Raw genomic sequence first — 22,520 nt, 5'->3', positions numbered from 1 at the left:
TATAGAACGGAATATAAAAACGACATTGTATGATTACAATATACTTAAATAAATATAAAGAAAGATAATTATATCTATCTGGAGATGTAATCATTTAATGATTTTTTTAAGGGGTGATGATGGAATAGTAACCCCGTCTGCAGTAACGGTATACGCTGACGGGGCACCAGTGAGGGATGATAGGTGACAATGAGAAGATAGGTCAGTTAGCCCGTTGTGATGAGTACGCTTGGAATGGGAGGAAAGGGATTGTTAGTAATGGAGACTAAAAATCCCATTGCTAGCAATATATCCAACCAGGTTGACTTCCTCGCGATTCCCTCTGGAAACTATCATGATTAATTCCTGATGAATTCATCATGATGGGCTAACTGGTCTGTTTTCATCCTCATCGATCATCCTTCATTGGTGCCCCGCCAGCGTATCCCATTAGCGCAGGCGGGGTATTACCACTCCATTTTCATCCAATAAAAAAAATACGCTTGTAATTCCGCACGATAGTTTCGTCCTGATTGGGTATATTGCTAGCAATAGGGCCCTTAGTCTCCATTATTAGCAATCCCTTCCCCCCTTCCTCATCTAATAATTTGTGCATAAAATAATGTAAGTATGAATAAAATTTACATTTCAATGCCCTAACAGGATTCAAATTGAGTAAAAAGTCTTTATAGTAAATTGAAAATTAAGTTGCAATGAATAAAAAAAATCTAATTGAATGTCGCGAACAGAAATGCTTTGATATTTTCCCTTCTTAACGCCTTATTGGTCGTCACAACCGTTCTAATAACCCTGTCTAAGGTTTTGGTTCTCAATACGAATGAGCGATTCATTTTGAACGACTCCAAACAGATGGAGAATCTCAATTAATTTATGTGTTTTTTTTTATAAATAGATAGATAGATACTCTTTATTGTTTCGTCCAAAATATTACAAGAGTAATATTTTGGATTGGTGTAATTCCAAACAATCTGGAATAATATTTCAAACGGTTAGGATTCCAGAGCAGCTCTCTTCCGAGAAAAATAAAGAATGCGGTGCTCTTGAATATTGCCCGCATAGTACGACGGTTCTTCTCCCTGGAGCCCTGGATTCCGACCGTCTTCTGCCGAGGATAAGTTTACCAGATGGTAAGAAGGTAAGGATACCTCCTAAGGAAAGGAAATCCTCTCCTTAGGAGGGGAGATATCAAATTTGTTTTTAATATATATGTAATAATATTAATTATATTAATTAATTTGTAAAATGTAATCACAAAATAATAAATCATCATCATCATGTCAGCCTTTAACTGTCCATTGCTAAACTAAATTGATAACCTTTCCCTTTGAGGAGTTTCTCCAGTAGTTGCCATCCTTGACAAGCGATTGGCAACCGCAGTTAGGCTTTGGAGATGTTTTAAGAGGGACGCTGCTGCCCATCTCTCGCCCTTCCTTACGTATCGTAAAAGGCGATCTTACGACATCCAAGGAAAAGGAAGGCATAGACTATGCTACGCCGGGACCAGACAGCGAAATAATTAATGAATATTTTAAATTAAACATTATCATAATCTACAACTTATAATAAATCTGTAGAGAGGTCAATTCTGTACATGAAATATATTTCCAAAATAACTATCAGGGGGTGGTTAGTGATCGATACTGATGCCGAAAATGCAATCAGTAAAAATTTTTTTTCTGTCTGTATTTTCGTTATATAAACCAAAACTACTCGACGGATTTTAACGAAACTTGGTACAATTATTCTTCATACTTCTGGGCAGGTTATGGTATACTTTTCATCGTGCTATGATCAATAGGAGCAGAGCAGTGAAGGGAAATGTTGAGAAAACGGGAGAAGTTACTCCATTTTTAAGCTTCCGTCGCGTATGCGCAACCTTAATGGGCACTTTTTAAAATGTCCACCCGTGCGAAGCCGGGACGGATCGCTAGTTTCAAATAAAAATATAAATACATGACAACAATACAACATCAACATGTCAAAAGAAACAAAAACAATACGCGAAAATAACATGTCAAATTGTTGTTTACGATAAATTTTTATACAAATCACAAACGCGTTACATTAATTCTCTTCATAGGCAAAATATTTAACAATGCCTTGTAAATTAATCTGTAGGAATAATCTGCAGCGGTGTCGTAACGTTGATTATGGACTCGCGCTAAATAGACTTTGACTTGTTTACAACGATATTATTATTAAGTTACTGACTAAATACTGTCCTACTACGTCTCGTTATTGAGAGACGGGCTTTTTCAGATATAAAACCGTGTGATACTGCAATCTTTACATAATGTTTTGTGCTCGCTATTTTTTTAAACTCATTTTCCTTTTTTTTTTTTTATTATTTAAGTTATAAATTCATGCATGGAATGGATGTTTGTAACAATTTTTTATGAAAACAGCTGAATTAATTTGAAGAAAATTTGAGACCTGCATAGGTTTTTATATCTTAGATCATCGAATACTTTTATACTATCGTATCGTATCAGATTCTATGTACATAGACGAAGCTGGGGGACACAACTAGTAATTTAATATGCAAAATAATCAAATGATTAATCAATATCGTTCGTAATAATTTCCACTGAAACCGGTCAACGTATTTTAATAAGATTTTGTATATGTATATTATTTTCTGTAACTTGAGAGATATGAGAGTTTACTTGTTTAGACAAGAAAAGTAAGATATTAATAAAGACGTAGTTTTTATATGAAGTAAATATAATATTAAAATTATTAAGGCACGAACTAAATATATCGCGCAATAGCTAATACTTTATTTGTAATAAAATAATACAGAAAATTCATAAACTAAATAGAAATAAACTACTTAATAATAAAATAAGAAATTATGTATCTACATTTATATATTTATATCTTCAGGCTACATTTCTTATGAAGTAAAAATAATGGCGAGGACTATAAAAATTATACTTGTTACCATTCGATATTATTGAATAATATGATGTATTATTTATTTATTTATTAAATTCTTTATTGCACCATAAACAAAAATATACAATGACAAATGAATAATTCAAGTGAAATACAGTAACATAAATACAGATTGAAATATACACATAAAGGTACAAAAGGCGGTCTTATCGCTAGGGCGATCTCTTACAGACGACCTTCGGTTAAAGGAGAACAGATAGAAGTGGGCAGGTGACGCGAGAGTGAATTAATAATTTTTCGTGCATAAAATACAAAAACCTGTAATGCACAAAAATATCAAATACATGTAAATACATACATAGCACACACAAGAAAATATGACAAATCTAGACAAAAAATTAAATAGGAATGGAAAAGAGTAACTACAGTGAAAGAAAATGTGATTTGACTTGTTCCTTAAACAAAGCCAAGGATAGCACTCCGTAATAAACTTTTCTGAGCACACATATCTTATATTATAATAAATTAATAATTACAATTATAAAACGAACCTTTCTACAAAGGTTTTGTCTCTTGAAAATACAGGTGCATTAATCATCCTCGAGTCAATATTAAAACTTAACCTAAAAACTATCAAGGGCAAGTCGAGTCAACTTGCCTAGCAGTTCATTGTAAACGCGCCACAAACAACACAAAGCGTCGTTTACACGAGCCGCGGTAATCACGTGCGTGTCGCAGTTGATTATAATGGGCGTAATGCCATTGTGTACACAGCTTAGTTTTATCGCACCGTATAGAATATCATTGGCAGTGTTTCACGGCCGTTAAGCGTAATTTACCTTTATTATTTTACTTTCTATAGTACATTACTGCAGCGGCCAGCAACTGAGGCATTGATGGACGAATGTGCAAATGTGGGCCGAGGTGCAGCCGAGGCACACATACGTGAGTCCATCAATACCTAGTTGTGGCCAAGGCTTGTATAGTACTTTTCTCAAACAATGCGCGGAAATCAAAAACACAATTTTACTTTTTAAGTTCAATGCCGAATAATGAACAATAATAATTTTTCACGCGCCATAATGTTCCTTTTGATTTTTTCAATAAACAGCTTTCTATTTGCAAGCCAGTTCGAAATTTAAATAAAACCTTTTATGAGTTACTTCCTTGATAGCCATGTTTCGAAGTTAAAGGTCATTCCATTCTTAAATTACAAGACAGATATGAGTTTACATAGTAATTTATCTGGCCGCAAAACACGACAGATATGGATTTTCATACAACTTTTGCCGGCCGTTACCCGCATGTATTTGCCAGTACGGCAATTTTGATTTATCTCGAAGAAGATTGCCAAAATAATGCTCACATTTCCAAGCATGTTTGAGAAAAATATGATATAGTGTGATAATGCAATTTTTATTTGATCCACTAGGACTTAGTTACAGCTAAATGAGTAAGAAAAATTGAAAATAAAATATTGTATTAAACAGCCTGGACATTCTGGTAATTTTAAGCTAACATGGGTTATACATGATGATGATGATAATTGTCGGTGATGGTGATGAATGATGAAGATTAAAAAAAATTACTGTAATGTTGAAGAAATTTGTAAGAGACCAAATACTGGGGGGCCGTGTAATCCCGGCATAAAATGGGCCACACATTCCTTTCCCGTGAGTATCGTAAAAGGTGACTAAGGGAACTTAATGCTCAAGGGATGGACAGCAGCGTCCCTCTTAAAACATCACCTAATCCAAGTTAGTTTGTTTGTTACTTTATAACGCCTTAACGGCTAAACTAATCACTATGAGATTCGGTATACCTATACTATATGAGATATAGAAGGACTACTTTTTGTCCCGGTCAGTAAACATATCCCGGTCACGCGGACAAAGTCATAGGTGAAGCCTAAAGTAAAAGTTAATTTCAACCAAATTCCGATTTTCAAGTTTACAAAACCTCAAGATTACTTCGATTAGAATCTCTCGTTGAAAGGACAACGTTCTTTAGAAATAATGAAATTAAAAAAAAATACAAATGAATGAAAGCAAAAAGTAAGCAAATACAAGACAGGATACCACAAAGAAAAAATAACTCTATACAAATTGTAATAGAGTGGAAATTCAAATAAAAAAGATTTGAATTTCGAATTACCCTCAATTTTTGTTGTAATTTCCAATGATTATGTATTTTATTCACCTGTTTGCCGAAATGAAATATTGTATTTTGAGTGATGAAATAGAAATGTGAAAATGACAGCAATGGTTTTCTCGACTTAGCACTTTTTTTAGTGATGTGCCAAGTTACATTGATTCGAGTATTGACTCGAATAACTATAAAATCTTTAGTTACTTGACAACTGAATAACACCTGAGTCCTCAGGAATGGCAACGCATGGGGGGTATCATGGGCGAAACAGTATACTCTGTTATGTCCATGGTACTGCTCATGTCTATAGGCGACGGTTACCACTTTCCATCAGGTGGACCGCCAGCTTTTTTGCCATTCTAAGTCGTATAAAAAAAAAAAAAAAAAAAAAAAAAAAACTCAATATTCAGAACTCGAATACACGGTATTCACACAAACGTTTCAAATACTTTTGTTTGTTATAAATTTTACTGTTTCTGTTACAGCAATTTTTTTATATCACTCGTGGCAAACAGAGTGATACCAGAGGGAGACTTTGTACAAAAGTCGATTGCTTGGATACCTCTGTTCCATTCGTGTTTCAACCATGAAGCAATTGTGTTTGTATGGCTGTGTTTCGATTTGACCATCCAGACTTAGAGGTAAACTTCTAAAATAGGGGTAAACTTCTTGTCGATGGCGAGCTGCATGATGGTAGAAAGTGGCCGTGGCAAACACATAGTCCAGCCTGGAAAACACACACAAATATATGCACATATAATATACAAAAAAAAGTAATTACTATCAGTTTAAACAGTATCAGTTTAAATCCGCCAAAACTATGACCCCTCTCTTGGAAATCGGTGAAAAACAGAAAAATACACGATGTAACAGGATCGTAAACACTTTTTTTTCTTCTCTCTCGAAGTTTTTATTCAATTAATGAAGTCCCCCGCAAGTGTAACACAAACAGGACAAAAAAACTATTACTTTATTATTAGTTTGTGTCGTCAATTTGGCAAGTTAAAAAGTTATACTGATTACTTAGCAGTTTTTATTGGACTGAAACTTGTTTTTAACCTCCAACGCTAAAAGAGGGTTGTAATTTTGACATGTCTGTCTGTGGCGTCGTAGCTCCTATATGATTGTATCGATTATGATGCGGTTTTCCATTTAAAGCTGACGTGATCAAGACGGTTCTTGGCTACAATTTATGAAGATTCGTTCAGGCGTTTATAAGTCATGAACTCTTTGATTTTGATTTTGGTTCGGTTTGGTTTGTGTTGTGGCTTTTTTTTTTTTAACAAATTCATAGTAATTGTTATTTTGTTGCGTCATCAACATCGTCAATGCAGTGCTTCCTCTCCCGTAGGTATCGTAAGAGGCTACTTAGGGGATTCAGTGGTCAAGGGATAGGCAGGAGCGTCTCTCTTAAAACATCACAAAACCTAACTGCCTTCGCCATCCCGTCTGCTAAGCGTGGCAATCATTGGCAAAACCTTCCCAAGCGGAAGACCTATATTCAGCAGTGAAGAATTAACGAATGATGTGATGATAATCATTAGTAAGAATAAAAACTATTCTTTTGTTGATTATTTTGTTTTCAACGTACTGATTAAAAACATTTTTTTTTATACAACTTAGAATGGCAAACAAGATGACGGCCCACCTGATGGAAAGTGGTAACCGTCGCCTATAGACATGAGCAGTACCATGGACATAACAGAGTATACTGTTTCGCCCATGATATCCCCATGCCTTGCTATTTCTGAAGACTCAGGTTTTATTCCTCCGTACCCAGTAAATTCATGCCATATCCCACCTTTTAAACCGAAACACAGCCATGCAAACACAACAGCGTTACGGTTGAAACACAAATGGGACAGAGGTACCTAAACAATCTACTTTTGTACAGTCTCCCTCTAGTAAGAGATATATATATATATATATATATATATATATATATATATATATATACGTATATATATATATGGCGCCATAATAATATGGCGTTAAGTCCGCCATTTACACTTTCTAGGAGTACTATAGTTTAATAAATAAATAAAATAATAATTAATAATTATTATTACAGGCTTTGAGAGGTTTGCTACTAGTTGCCACGCTTGGCAGGTGGGTTGGCAACTGCAGTTAGACTTCGGTGATATTTTAAGAAGAACTTTGCTTTTGATCAATAAATTTTCTTCTCCATTTCCATCCCATATAGTAAATGTACAACACATTCCATGATAATTAGTCGAGCAATTAAGACGCTATGACAAACAAACATTCACATTTAATATTAGTTTAGACTAAGGAAAACCTTTTTTCGGCGAACAAGCAATAATAATAGTTATACCGAGTAAGAAATATCGAATTAATGAGACGAGACATCACACAACACGGAATCGTTGGTATTATTCTATTTTGGTTTCCTATAAATGTATGTAACACAATATCTCCATAACACGACGCGATAAAACCATTCTGGAAAGATTATCTAAGAATATGGCGCAGAGATGTGGGTTAGATTAATATAATCCTGTATATTAGACATTCTTAATATAGTAATACGATATTGGTGTACTGAAGCTTGTTGTGGTTATAACGAACCATTATTTAACATCAAGCGTTAAAGGGAAATAGCTGATATTGTTTTATTTAATATTATTAGAAACTTAGCTATTAGGTATTTACATCAAATAATCGACAAAGAAAATGGAAAGGAATTCTTACTAATTATTTTATTTAACTCTTTATCATCCATTTGTAATAAAATTCATTAGACTATCGTGACGAATTCACCAAGAATTAACCACTATTTCCAGGAAGGACCGCGTAAATGTCGATCTGATAGGATATATTGCTCTCAATGGGGCTGTTAGTCCCATCGTTACTACCAATCCATACCTCTTGAAAAAACCGATTACAGTAATTGTAGGGAAGGCTTTATATATATAACCGTTACCGTATACTGTAACGGTTTTTTTTATACTTTAAAAATACAGTATAGATGCAAGCCTCTAGGCTAGTGAGTATATGTATTATACTACGTCTATGGATGCAAGCCCTAAATACACATGTAATAAACGTTGCATCTTCTACATAGTTCTGATCTCCTAGTACTTTAGATAGTAACTTGTATCGAGGAATGAAGTTGTGCTCAGGGTAAGAGTATTAAAAATGACCATCAAAATCGGTAGAAACCGTATATATATATATATATATATATATATATATATATATATATATATATATATATATATTTATTACCATACCCATGGAAAAGGATGGAGTGGCCTATTCTATGGCGGAGCCACATGGCATTATAGTAATAATTATACTATAGTATATATTATAGTAATAACATGTATAAAATTATTATAGAGGAATTCAATTTTTTTTTATACAACTTAGAATAGCAAACAAGCTGACGGCCCACTTGATGGAAAGTGGTAACCGTCGCCTATAGACATGAACTGTACCATGGACATAACAGTACACACACATACTGTTTCGCCCGTGATACACCCCATGCGTTGCCATTCCTGAGGACTCAGGTGTTATTCCTCTGTACCCTGTAAATTCACGCCATATCCCACCTATCAAACCGAAACACAGCCATGCAAACACAACTGCTTCACGGTTGAAACACGAATGGGACAGAGGTACCCAAGCAATCGACTTTTGTACAAATTAACCTTTTGGTGAAATTATTTAATTGTATTTTTCCCACCCAGACAATACAATCTAAAAATTCGAATATTTCCTACACGCGATTAGAAGATTTTCTCCATCTTGGTTGAACGTACAATGGAAATATAATAAATGGTTGTTAAAACATTTCCCTCGCCCAACTTCTTTTTTTTTTTCTGTAGAATTCAACGCCACTGGAAGAGTTATGGAATTTGTTTGCACTTAATTTACATAATTTTGTGGTTTATTTTTCTTTGAATTTTATACCAAAGAAAAGAATTCATTGACTTACCATGCTCTTTAGTATGTGGTCTCGTTTCGTTTTATGTTCCCATAGAAATAATGTTAAGTTAAAATTAAGGTTGTGTTTCACAAAAACAAAACTTTTTATTACAGTTATTTTCATTTAAAAACTAAAGTACTAAATCGATTTTGATAAAACTTCTATGGAATCTATCTATAAAAAAACATGTCCTTTAAGATAAAAACAGAATTTTTGAAATCAGTTTACAACTGACACTGTTAGAAAGTAACAAACATAAAAAAATACAATCGAATTGAGAGTCCTTCTTTTTGAAGTCGGTTAAAAATGAATAGTAAATTTAAATGTTCTCTGTTTTATATAGAGTTTTTATGGGTTTGTCTATTTGTTGTTCTCAATATTTTCAATATATATATATATATATATATACATACATATATATATATATATATATATATATATATATATATATATATATATATATATATATATATATATATATATATATATATATATATATATATATATATATATATATATACAACTTAGAACGGCAAACAAGCTGACGGCCCACCTGATGGAAAGTGGTAACCGTCGCCTATAGACATGAGCGGTACCATGGACATAACAGAGTATACTGTTTCACTCATGATACCCTCCATGCGTTGCCATTCCTGAGGACTCAGATGTTATTCCTCTGTACCCTGTAAATTCACGCCATATCCCATCCTTCAAACCGAAACACAGTTATGCAAACACAACTGCTTCACGGTAGAAACACAAATGGGACAGAGGTATTTATATGTATTTACTTATATATATTTTTATTTATTATGTCGGTCTTTTCAATTGTAAAGAAATTTTTTTTTAACTATAACATTTAAGTCGATTGGTACACATGTATGACTGTAACTACTAATGAACTGTCAGTTTTCTCATATTAGGTTTGCTGGAAGAAATCTCTATTGGAGATAAGCTCGCCTTTGTGCACTATTATGTTTGTTTTTACATTTCTATAACTTTTTGTATACAATAAAGAATAAATAAAATAAATGCTTGTTTGCCACCATAGTATTATAAAAAAAAAAAACCTTTTTCGTAAAAGAGTAATAAACATTCATCCATTCTCCCAAACTTTCTTCTTTATAATATATAATATAATAACTTTATTTCATGTTCAAAAATTACAGTATATGTACAGATATTTTACTTTTATACAAAAATATAAGTATTGTAATTTGTGGGAAATCTGAAGCCCAAACTAAGCGGCAATCTGTATCTTAGATACCACCTTATTCAATATTAATATAAAGGGCTGCGAGCGTGTCTGTGTGTGCGTGCGTGTGTGTGTATGCATGCATGCGTGCGTGCGTGTGTGTGTGTATGTGTGTGTGTGTGTGTGCGTGCGTGCTTGCGGGCGTGAGTGCGTGCGTGCTTGCGGGCGTGAGTGCGTGCGTGTTAAGGGCGTGCGTGCGTGCGTGCGTGCGTGCGTGCGTATGCGTGTGTGTGTGTGCGTGCGTATGCGTGTGTGTGTGTGTGTGTGTGTGTGTGTGTGTGTGTGTGTGTGTGTGTGTGTGTGTGTGTGTGTGTGTGTGTGTGTGTGTGTGTGTGTGTGTGTGTGTGTGTAATAGTAGTAGAATTATAATTAATATTTTAAATAATATACTTATCTAAACCTTATATCTTGTATTATATTTTCAAAACATAGCCTATGTTTAATAAGCAAAATGGAGCTTTGGATGATAATATTAATTTTGTTAGTAATAAAACCCCTTCATGTTCTAATCTAAAATGCTATTCAGGTTACAGTATTATAACGAGATTCATATGACTATTTCAGGTTACTACCTAGAGACCTTTCCCTGTACCTGAATCCTTTTCAACCGACTTCAAAAGATGAAGGTTCTCAATTCGGTTGTATTTTATTTTATATTTGTTTACTAATAACACCATCAGTTGTAAACAGATTTAGAATTTTTTTTTATCTATAAAGATATGCTCACAAACTGGTACTATAGAGATTTTATCAAAACCAGTTCAGTAGTTTAGTTTTGGAATGAAAATAACTGGTTTTGTCACAACTGATGTCTTTTTTTTTTTGTAGAACATAATTTACAATTATACTATAGATCATAGGTGTCAAACACAATTTTGCAGAAGGCCATATATTAAGTTTTGAATTCGTAAGTGGCCAGATTAAAAATTAACATTTTATTTATTAAATTATATAAGTATATAATATATAGTTGTTAAAAATCATATCAAAGTTATAAAAGATGGTAAGTAATTATGTTGAGATCGAAGGCCGGAAGCAGTCCGCGAGCCGTATCTTTGACATAACTTTTATACTTTTGCACTATTTATTTAACACTTTTTTTAATAGATTTTTTTTACAACACAGGAGACAAACGAGCATGCGGCTCACCGAATGGTAAGTGACTACCGCCGCCCATGATCACCCACAACACCAGCGGCATTACAGATGTGCTGCCTTTTAAAAAGTTATATACTCTTTTCTTGAAGGTTACGTTATCGTATCGGTTCGGAAATACTGCTGCTGGAAGTTGATTCCAAAGAATGGTTGTACGTGGAAGAAAGTGCCTGGAAAAACACACGGTGGGAGACCGCCACTCGTCCAGATGATTGGGATGAAACTTTAGTTTGTGGCGGGTTGTACGTGGTGAAAATGAGCAACAGGTATCAATCCGAACAATTCCTCAGGTAATACAAAGGCAAATCTACCTACGCTATCAGTAAAAGCTGGTAGGGTACCAGTGAATGATGATTGGTGACGATTAAGTGAGATCAGTTGACTCCAATTTTATTCTACATTAATTCTAGACTACAGCATGGGAGTTATCAAAAAAAAAAGGATAAAAAGTTGCTTCGGGGTCGGTAAAGCACGTAATGTCCCAAGTATTGCATATGCTCATAGGCTACGGTAACCGCCTACCATCAAGTGGACCATATGCTTGTTTGCCACATCAATGGTTTAAAAAAAGATAAGTATGTCATTTCTAGTTAAAGTTATACCTGTGATCTCCGTTTTTTCAAACTTATGTACTTTGGAACAAAGAAATGCTGATATATCGCCGCGTCTGTCGGTTTAGATGTATTATCCATTTTTTCTTTCTAGGGATGCTAGGTTTGAAAAAACTTGATAGATCCTATATTATTATTTATTTATTATTTCAGCCGTTAACTGACCACTGCTGGACTTAAGCTTTTCCAATATGGGGAGTTATGTCAGTAGTTTTGCCATGCTTGGCAGACAGGTTGGAACCACAGTTAGGCTTTTAGAGATGCTTTAAGAGGGACGCTGCTACCCATGCTTCGCCCTCCCTTAGTCGCCTCTTGCGACACGGGAAACACACGGGAAAGGTAGGGGTGACCCATTCTATGCCGGGGCACAAATGACGTAGGTGTTATTCCTCTGTACACTGTAAATGTAAACGCCATATCCCACCCTTCAAACCGAAACACAGCTATGTAAACACAACTGCTTCACGGTAGAAACACGAATTGGACAGAGGTACCCAAGCAATCGACTTTTGTACAAAGTGCTGTGCAACGTTCGAAAAACTACGCCATATCTAATTAAAAATATTTCAGCGTTTGAAGACGAATGTTATTGATCAGTGCCTGTTGTCAAGGATCATGGTTCTACACGGCTACCTGTATGCAGAAATTTCTAGTTACTTAGCGAGCTATGGAGAAAGCTATGCTCGGAGTTTCTTTGCATGATATAAATCCGAAATGGTTATATCTGCAGAACAACCAAAGTGACTGATATAGCCCGAAGCATAAGCAAGCTGAAGTGACAATGGGCTGGTCACATAGCTCGAATAATCGACAACCGATGAGAAAGAAAGGCTCTTGAGTGCCGACTCCGTACGGGCAAATGCAGTGTAGAATGATCCTCCACTAGATGGAGTGACGACCTCAAATGCATTGCAGGGAGTCAGTGAATACAGGTTGCTCAGGACTGTTCTTTATGGCAGTCTATGGGGGAGGCTTATGTCCAGCAGTGGACGGATAATGGCTGAAATGATGATGTTTATAATTTTTTTTTATTGGTGCAATAAAGTGTAAATAATAAACAACAAACTTAAAAACTAGTTATGTTTTATGTTGAAACGGCATCTAGCAGTAAATTATCAAATTTTTTTTTTTTTACTTCTAAAACCTACACGTACGAAGTAAAAAATACAAAATAAACATTTTATACAAGTTACTAGCGACTTGCCCCGGCTTCGCACGGGTGCAATACCGCACCCGCTATGTCCCTGCATTTTAAATCTGTAATATCTTCGGAAATAATCATTTAAATTACATGCTGTAAAGGGCCATATTGATCTATATTGGATGGACAATGTAATTAAGGTATTTGATTGGATAAAAATTAATGCTGTATTGCTTAAAATTACTTCATAAATAAGCCATTTTTTCCCGTAAAATGTAAAGTATAAAAAAAATATTTATTGTGGGTTATCCTTAAGAGATAGAGATATACCATCGTGGACTTTTTTGTTGACCTTTTTAAGGTATATAATACTGTAGTACATTATTTTGATTTATCTCGTGGGGTTCAGCTAGCGTTTGCAATGTAAGCGCAAAAAATGTGTTTATTTACGACATCACATTAGAAACCTCTAAATTTATCAGTGTTTCTCTGCAATATTATGCATGTATTATACATATAAACCTTCCTCTTGAATCACTCTATCTATTAAAAAAACCGCTTCAAAATCCGTTGCGTAGTTTTAAAGATTTAAGCATACATAGAGACGGACAAACAGCGACAGCGACTTTGTTTTATACTATGTAGTGATTAGTTGACAGAAACCTATTTTAAATATACTCTTATATGCAACGCATTTGCAGTTAAAAATAATGTCAATGTATATTATATTTCCAAATTTTAATTATGTTTGTTCAAAATGCTTGTTATATTTATACCCACTGAATAGCTACAATTAAGGCTTGGTATAATATGATTTCAATGTATGTAAATTATTTAGTTTAGTTCACACGTATGACAAGCGTTGTGGGGTAATGACAGCTTATGACGAATTGTGCGACACTGATGTACGAACGACACTGAAATATACCAAACATATTTTATGTATTCATTTTTTTTTTCGAGGGAAATATATTCCGGTAATGGTATTCAGTATTTTGGTAATATTAAGATCATTTATTGCCTTAGTATATATACTAAGGTAATAGGTTTTTCTTGTATAATAAAAAATTATATATGTATATAGTAACTTATTACTCAATTGCCGAAAAAGAAAGAGTAATGTTTTTTTTTATACAACTTAGAATGGCAAATAAGTTGACGGCCCACCTGATGGAAAGTGGTGCCCGTCGCCTATAGACATGAGCAGTAACATGGACATAACAGAGTATACTGTTTCGCCCATGATACTTCCCATGCGTTGCCATTCCTGAGGACTCAGGTGTTATTCCTCCGTACCCAGTAAATTCACGCCATATCCCACCCTTTTAACCGAAACACAGCCATGCAAACACAACTGCTTCTCGGTAGAAACACGAATGGGGCAGAGGTACCCAAGCAATCGACTTTTGTACAAAGTCTCCCTCTGGTGTTGTCTAGTTTATATGTATATATATAGTAGCCGTTTCCTGCGGCGATGCCCGCTTCTATGTAGTTCCCGTATATATCGTTCGCACTGGAACCCTTCATGAAACCCATCTTTTATTGTATTATATACCTAAATAATAATTACATACCCTATACCTTTATAAAGTTTCAGCCAATTCACCTCATCGGTTATTTTATAGCATTCTATATGTGATTCTTTAGATTGATATAACTTTTTTATTTATGAACCGATTGAAATAAAACGAACAATATTAATATAGTAAACTGCTTTTAAATCTGTTAAGCCGTTTCTGAGATTATAGTGCACAAATGTACAGACAAACAAAATTTCTAAAAATCATTGTTTTGGATTCTATTACATTCATAACGCCCCACTATAATGAGTTTTCTTATGAATCTTCCATGTACAGACAGCGACCAGTTACGATTTTATTATACGTATTGATATTCAATAATGCTAACTCCGTTTAATCCTTCGCTTTCCTACATTAACAGCACACGTGTAGACATGTTATTAATAACTCAAAGTTGTCATATATCGTTAATTGTAATTCAGCTCGCTGTATGATTTGCTATCGGTATTTGTCTTAGAATAATATTACGCTGTCAAATAGGAAAATTATACTAACTATAGTAAAACGTGGTGGCGTGAATTTACAGGGTACAGAGGAATAACACCTGAGTCCTCAGGAATGGCAACGCATGGGGGGTATCATGGGCGAATCAGTATACTCTGTTATGTCCATGGTACTGCTCATGTCTATGGGCGACGGTTACCGCTTTCCATCAGGTGGGCCGTCAGCTTGTTTGCCATTCTAAGTTGTATAAACGTGAGAGACATCCATGCCCATTAATGTATTTGAAACTAGAAAGGTCGTGTAGTCCCGGCATAGAACGGACCCTAGGTGTCGTAAGAGTCGACTAAGAGAACTTAATACTCGAGGGATTGGCAGCAGCGTCCCTCTTCAGACAGCACCAAAGCTTTTAACTGTAGCAACCAACTCTTCTGTCAAGCGTGACGAATACTAGCAAAATAAAGGCAACCAGTGGAACTTATTGGTCGAGGGATGTGTAGCAGCATCCTTCTTAGAACATCACCAAAGCCTATATATATATATATATATATTTAATCATGTAAAACGCTGTTGTTATCCCAAATAAACAATATATTTAATTAGCTACCCGCTAACGACATACTTGTTGACTGTATTGGGTTGACTGGAAGAGATCTCTCTCAGAGATAAATACACCTTTGCTAACAATATTTATAAATGTATTAACACGTGCATGTAACATGTAATTTACAATATATATGTATATATATATATATATATATATATATATATAATAATAATAATTAATATAATTCACGATTTCATCTTAACGCGACACGATTACAGGCAAATAGTACCTACATACCTAATTGTTATTAATTTTATTTTATTCCCTTATATTTATTTGTCCAGCCGTGACTACGACGTGGTGTAGGCTAACGTCAAAAAGTTGGCAATCTGTAATATGGATTGCGTTAAATCCAAATTTTGAATTTAAAATACATAATCATATATATCTGACAGTGTAATTGACTCCTTGAAGATTACCACACGCGATATGGAATGAATTAACTTTGTTTGTTTGCTGAGATAACCCAGAGCATTGAGTTCTGGAGTTGTTTTATAGTACTAGCTTTGCCCGTGACTTACTCTTAAAAATATGTTATTTTTTGTAGATCTTTTTATTATTTCAGCCGTTAACTGTCCACTGTTGAATATGTCTCCTCCATAAGGAAGGTTTCGCCAGTAGTTGTCATATTTGGCAGGCAGGTTGGCAACCGCTGTGATGCTTTAGTAATATTTTAGGAACGCTGCTGTCTATCCCTCGACCACTAAGTTCCCTCAGTCTCTTACGATACCCACGGGAAAGGAAGCGGTGGCCCATTCTATGCCAAAACCACTCGTGAATTCCCCATGATTGTCGTAAGAGACGACTAAGGGAACTTTCAAAGAATGGCCAGCAGCGTCCCTCTTAAAATAAGAACTTAGAGAAATTTTAAAAATTTTAATCTTTAAAAAATCTATTTAAATCAGCTGAAAAATTAATTATTAATTATTGTAATGATTTTCCTCAATGTTTTACATTGTCAATTAAACAATACTACCATATCTACTTGTACAACAATTAGTCTATTACTCTAAAGTTGTCTTGAAAAGATTGCTCTCAGCAATAAGACCGCCTCACTTATATATATAACTAGCCGACTCAGTAAACGTTGTTTTACCAAATACATTATTTCGAGAATTATACATGAAAATTTATAGTACTACAATTATTATATTCGATTGCCATCTTGCAAGCCTATTGCGGTATATAAAAATCGCGATTAAAAACAGATTAAACGATAGGGGTTGATCGTAAAAGCGTGAAAATTTGAATTTGTATGTATTTTTTAATGCTAAATCATAATAAAATAAAAATAAAAAATGTTGTCAAAAAAATAAAAAAAAATATTTAGAGGTAGGTCATCAGGCAGTTATCATTGTATGAAAAATAGATGTTGGCCGATTCTCAGACCTACCCAATATGCACACAAAATTTCATCAAAATCGGTAAAGCCGTTTCGGAGGAGTTTGATAACAAACACCGCGACACGAGAATTTTATATTTTAGAAGATAATACCGTACTAAGATCGTTGTACTTATACAACTGTATCGTTGTGTTTGTAAATTGTCTTGTCTATTCCCTATATTGTATAATGCAAATGAAGTGTACTCAGTCATTTATTCACAAAAAGTGACCTTTTAAAATCGATCTGTCTGATAGTGTAATTAGCCCCTTAAATATATCACACGCGCGTAAAGTGAATCAACTTTGTTTGTTTATTTGTGAAGATAATCCAGAGCACTGAGTGTGAAGCAGTTTCGTTTCTGTTATGTATGGACTTTGTTAAGTGAAATGCTATGTTGAGTCAATATTAGGGAGTTTAATAAAGTATTTGTAATATACACATTTACACAATTACAGTTAGTTTTGTTGTTAGTTAGGACAACTCATATTTATAGGGGGGAAAAGGGATTGTTAGTAATGGAGACTGAGAATCCCATTGCTAGCAATATACCCGACCAGGTCGACCTCCTCGCGGTTCCCCCTGGAAACTATCATGGTTAATTCCCGATGAATTCATCATGATGGGCTAACTGGCCTGTTTTCATTCTCATCTATCACCCTTCACTGGTGCTCCGCCAGCGTATCCCGTTAGCGCAGGCGGGGTTACCATACCATTTTCACCCGTCAAAACAAATCACTATGAAATTAAGTATAAACGTTACTATGTGGGATGTAGAAGGATACAGGCTACTTTTTGATGATCATGATGAATTCATCAGGAAAAATAGTTTCCAGGGGGAACCGCGAGGAGATTGACCTGGTTGGGTATATTGCTAGCAATAGGATTCTCAGTCTCCTTTACGAGTATTTCGTTTATACAAGTTGTCACTGGCAACACGCACTGATTAAAGTCCCGTGACCTTCGTCTTCAAACTGTAAAGGTTGAAGTTAGGTACCAGGTTGTCTGTAAGAGATTGCTTTTAGCGATAAGGCCGCCTTTTGCATATGCACATTCTGTATAAATACTCCTTGTATACATCTCTACTGTGCGCAATAAAGAGTTTATTATCATTATTATCTTTTTTAAATTTTACTAAAATCTCATCTCCCCTCTTAAGGAGAGGAGATTGGAACTAACCCCCGGCAGAAGCACAGTCGGCCGGGGTTCAGGGCCCTAGGAAGAGAAACCGGCGTATAATGCGGGCAGTATCTAAGAGCACAGCTTTCTGCATCTTTCCCGGGAGGGAGCCGCCTCGGAATCCCAACCGTCTGAGATGTTGTTCCAGTCTGGTTGGGATAAGACCGTTCACCGACAAAACGATTGGAATGATTTCAGTGGACGCCACCCCCCACATTTCGGTCACCTCGTGAGCCAGGTCGAGATATTTTCTCTTTTTCTCAGTTTCGGCTTTCACAAGTTTCTCGTCATGCGGTATGGTGACATCCACCCAAAACACCCTCGAAAGTTATTATTATTATTATTAAAGTAATTTAAATGAAAGATGTGGCATATTTTTCCGAAATAAAGCCGCTAAGTAATATGTACCGTGGTATTTATTTTTATTTTACACGACGATATCAATTCCGGCACGACTGAGGATTTATCATTTTGTTGGGAAAAATCTTTTTATAATTTATGAATTTCGGAAGCCCTAGAAGGGGGCGCGTCTGTTCCTATTTTGGTAAGAATTACATCAGCAGAGCGAGCAACAGGTGTTTTCTTTCACAAACTTCTTTCACTATAAATATTTTAAACAAAACATCCGAGTAGGCTTCTATCGGATAAGTTCCTCTCTGTTACATAATACTCTAAAGCCTAATCTCTATTATGCGGGGGGAAGGGATTGTTAGTAATGCGGGCTACCAGTCCCATTGCTAGCAATATACCCTATCAGATCAGCCTCCACGCGGTTCCTTCTGCAAATCATCGTGCTAAATCCCAGATGTATTCATCACGATGGGCTAACTGACCTGCTTTTTCATTTTCACCTATCATCCTTCGCTGGTGGCCCACCAGCGTGTACCGTTAGCGCAGGTGGGGTTATTATTCCATTAAAAAAAAAAACACTATTATGCTTGGAAAATAACGTAGAAAGTTGGCTTATCAATTATTTTGTAAATAATCACCATTCCTCGATTTCACCATTATGTTGAAGCCGTACATAATGTAGTAGGTAAGCCAGAAATTTTACATAAATCAATGAGATGTCTTGATGGGAATGAGCTTGTATTTCTAATTATTCTCTTTGCCGTATGACTACCCCTTCCTTTCTCGTAAGTGTCGTAAGAGGCGACTGAGGGAATTGAAAGGTCGAGGGATGAGCAGCAGCGTTCCTTTTCAAGCATCACCAACACCTAACTGCGGTTGCCAATCAGTTTGCCAAATATTGTAATTACGGGCAAAACCCCCCAATATGGAGAGGTCTACATTCAGACACTTGACGGCTGACATGATGATGATGATGATATTATATTCTGCTATAATTCATTTCAAATGCTGCTCGAATCGATCGATGATCAGATGATTGAATTCAAAATCAATCTCTCACTACGAAGTATTTATAGCATACATTATGTTACATCATCATTTCAGCCATTATCCGTCCACTGCTGGACATAATCCTCACCCATAAACTGCCATAAGGAACGGTCCTGAGCCACCTGCATCTACTGAGTGCCTGCAATACATTTGAGATCATCGCTCCATCTAGTGGGGCATCATTATATTATATATTATTGATATTTTTTTTACAACACAGGGGGCAAACATTCGGCTCACCTGATGGTAAGTGACTACCGCCACCCATGATCACCCACAACACCAAAGGCATTGCACGTATGCTGACGGACTTTTAAAAAGGAATATGCTCTTTTCTATGTAAAGATAAAATGTGGCAGACGAATTCGCAGCTAAATACTAGTCGTTACTAAAGTACATGCATAAAAACTCAATTTTACTGCAATTATATTAAAGAAATACCTTCAAAGATACCATCCTATTCGTCGGAAACCGTTTATTACAAGTAGAAGGCAAACATAACTAACATTTTGTACTTTGTAACTAGCATTCAAAAGGTAAATTCTTGCGAACGGCGATGAAAGTCTGTATGCACTACGCTTTATAACTTGAAGCCGGAGTGGCATTCCAACTAAGTTGTATGCCTTTTGAAACATTAATTTAATTATACACGCTGATGCATCTCATTCAATTAATTTTAATTCAATAACAATGTGATTTGTATTACTACCATATGGGGGAGAAGAGTTGTTAGTAATGAGGAGGTTAGTCTCCATTGGTATCAATATGCCTCATCAGGTTGACTTCCAGTCCCCCTGGAAACCATCGTGACTAATTTATATTTGAGACTTTGTACAAAAGTCGATTGCTCGGGTGGCTCTGTCTCATTCGTGTTTCAACCGTAAAGCATTTGTGTTTGCATGGCTGTGTTTCGGTTTGAAGGGTGGGATATGGCGTGAATTTACTGGGTACAGAGGAATAACATCTGAGTCCTCATGAATGGCTACGCATGGGGGGTATCATGGGCGAAACAGTATACTCCGTTATTTCCATGGTACTGCTCATGTCTATAGGCGACGGGTACCACTTTCCATCAGGCGAGCCGTCAGCTTGTTTGCCATTCTAAGTAGTATAAAGAAAAAAGTAAGCTAAATTTCAGTATAATAATTAGACGCCAGCGAGTGGTAAAAAAATATAATTCTATTTTTAAACGGAATGACACCTATTTTTACTTACTAAAGCTAGTTAAATAAATGTTTATAATAAAAAAAAAATGAAAAAAACTAATAAATAATAAAATGTTTAATATAACTTAGTATTTGCAGTAGTCAAAGTAAGAACTCAATTGCTTGAGAAGGTATTTGAAGAGAGCGCTTCACATTTTCGCTTACATATCACAAAGACTGGAATTTCAATAGAGCCGTTGTTGAAGTATTTACTGGCATTTAAAACTTTGAATGTGTTTACGTAATAAAACTATTTATACGAACATTAATTACGTTTCAAATAAAATGCTCCTAGTTAATGCACTTTTAACAAATTTGATTTATAATCTTACATTTTAAAATATTTATTTATTTATTACATCCACTGGGTGAGCCTTACAGTCTTCCAATACGCCCACCCAGGAAAGCATGAGTACAATAACATATAAAAAAGGAATATTACACATATATAACAAGAATAATATAAAAAGACTTAAACAAAAACGTCTGAACACAAATACTCTGTGGTCACTCGACGAAACTCCAGCAAGTTGGAAGCAAATACATCCAATTGCGGATACTGGCTCAAAATATCATTGAGTAGTTTCAATGCACGATATAATTAAAGCCGTTTTGAAAGAGAAGTTTTGAAATTGTTTAAAATGATTCGCCAACTTCCCTAATTCTAAACTAATAATCGATATTGTTTTTTTGTTTAATCCACGGAATTTACGACTATCATTTCGTATAAATTTTGTAGCAATTGAATTAGCTCCTTTTTACAGAATTTAACTCATTGTATCAGGGGTAATCTGTCCACTGCTGTGGGCGAAACAGTATACTCTGTTATGTTCATGGCACTGCTCATGTCTATAGGCGACGGTTACCACGTTCCATCAGGTGGGCCGTCAGCTTGTTTGCCATTCTAAGTTGTATAAAAAAAAACATAAGCATTTCCTATAAGGAGAGTTCAGCCCGTAGTTGTCACGTTTGGTAGACGGGGTGGTCATCGTAGTTAGACTTTTAAATATGTTTTTGGGAGAAGACTTCTGCCATCTCTCTTACAGAGATAAAATATGAAATTATTGTTGATACTTCTTTGTGATCATTATGTAAATTAAGGTCATCTACATGTGGATATCCAACATCTCTAAAAGCCTAACTGCGGTTGCCAACCCGCCTGCCAAGCGTGGCAACTACTGGCAAAACTCCCCTTATGGGCAAGACTTATGTCCAGCAGTAGGCAGTTAACGGCTGAAGTAATAATATGTGGATTTTATTTTATATTGTATTTTGTTTCTATTCAAATGCTTATCTTGTCCTGTATCTATTTTTTGTTTATTATTTTTGTTTATTATTTTTAATTTTAATGCACATTTACATAATTATCATATATTGATTACTTTTAAAGTCCTATTTGTGAACATGATAACATTTTACACATTGTATATTTATTACAAAACACACACATATACACTTTCCATATTTAATGTAAATATATATTATACTCAAGTATACAACATAGATATACCTAAAAATATACATGACTTGATTTTTACATATATTCAGTTTTCTGTATCGTC

Source organism: Galleria mellonella, unplaced genomic scaffold (assembly GCF_026898425.1).
Source record: "Galleria mellonella isolate WM207_F2 unplaced genomic scaffold, CSIRO_AGI_GalMel_v1 utg35, whole genome shotgun sequence".
Lineage (NCBI taxonomy): Eukaryota > Metazoa > Arthropoda > Insecta > Lepidoptera > Pyralidae > Galleria > Galleria mellonella.
Note: the sequence above shows the minus strand (reverse complement) of the source record.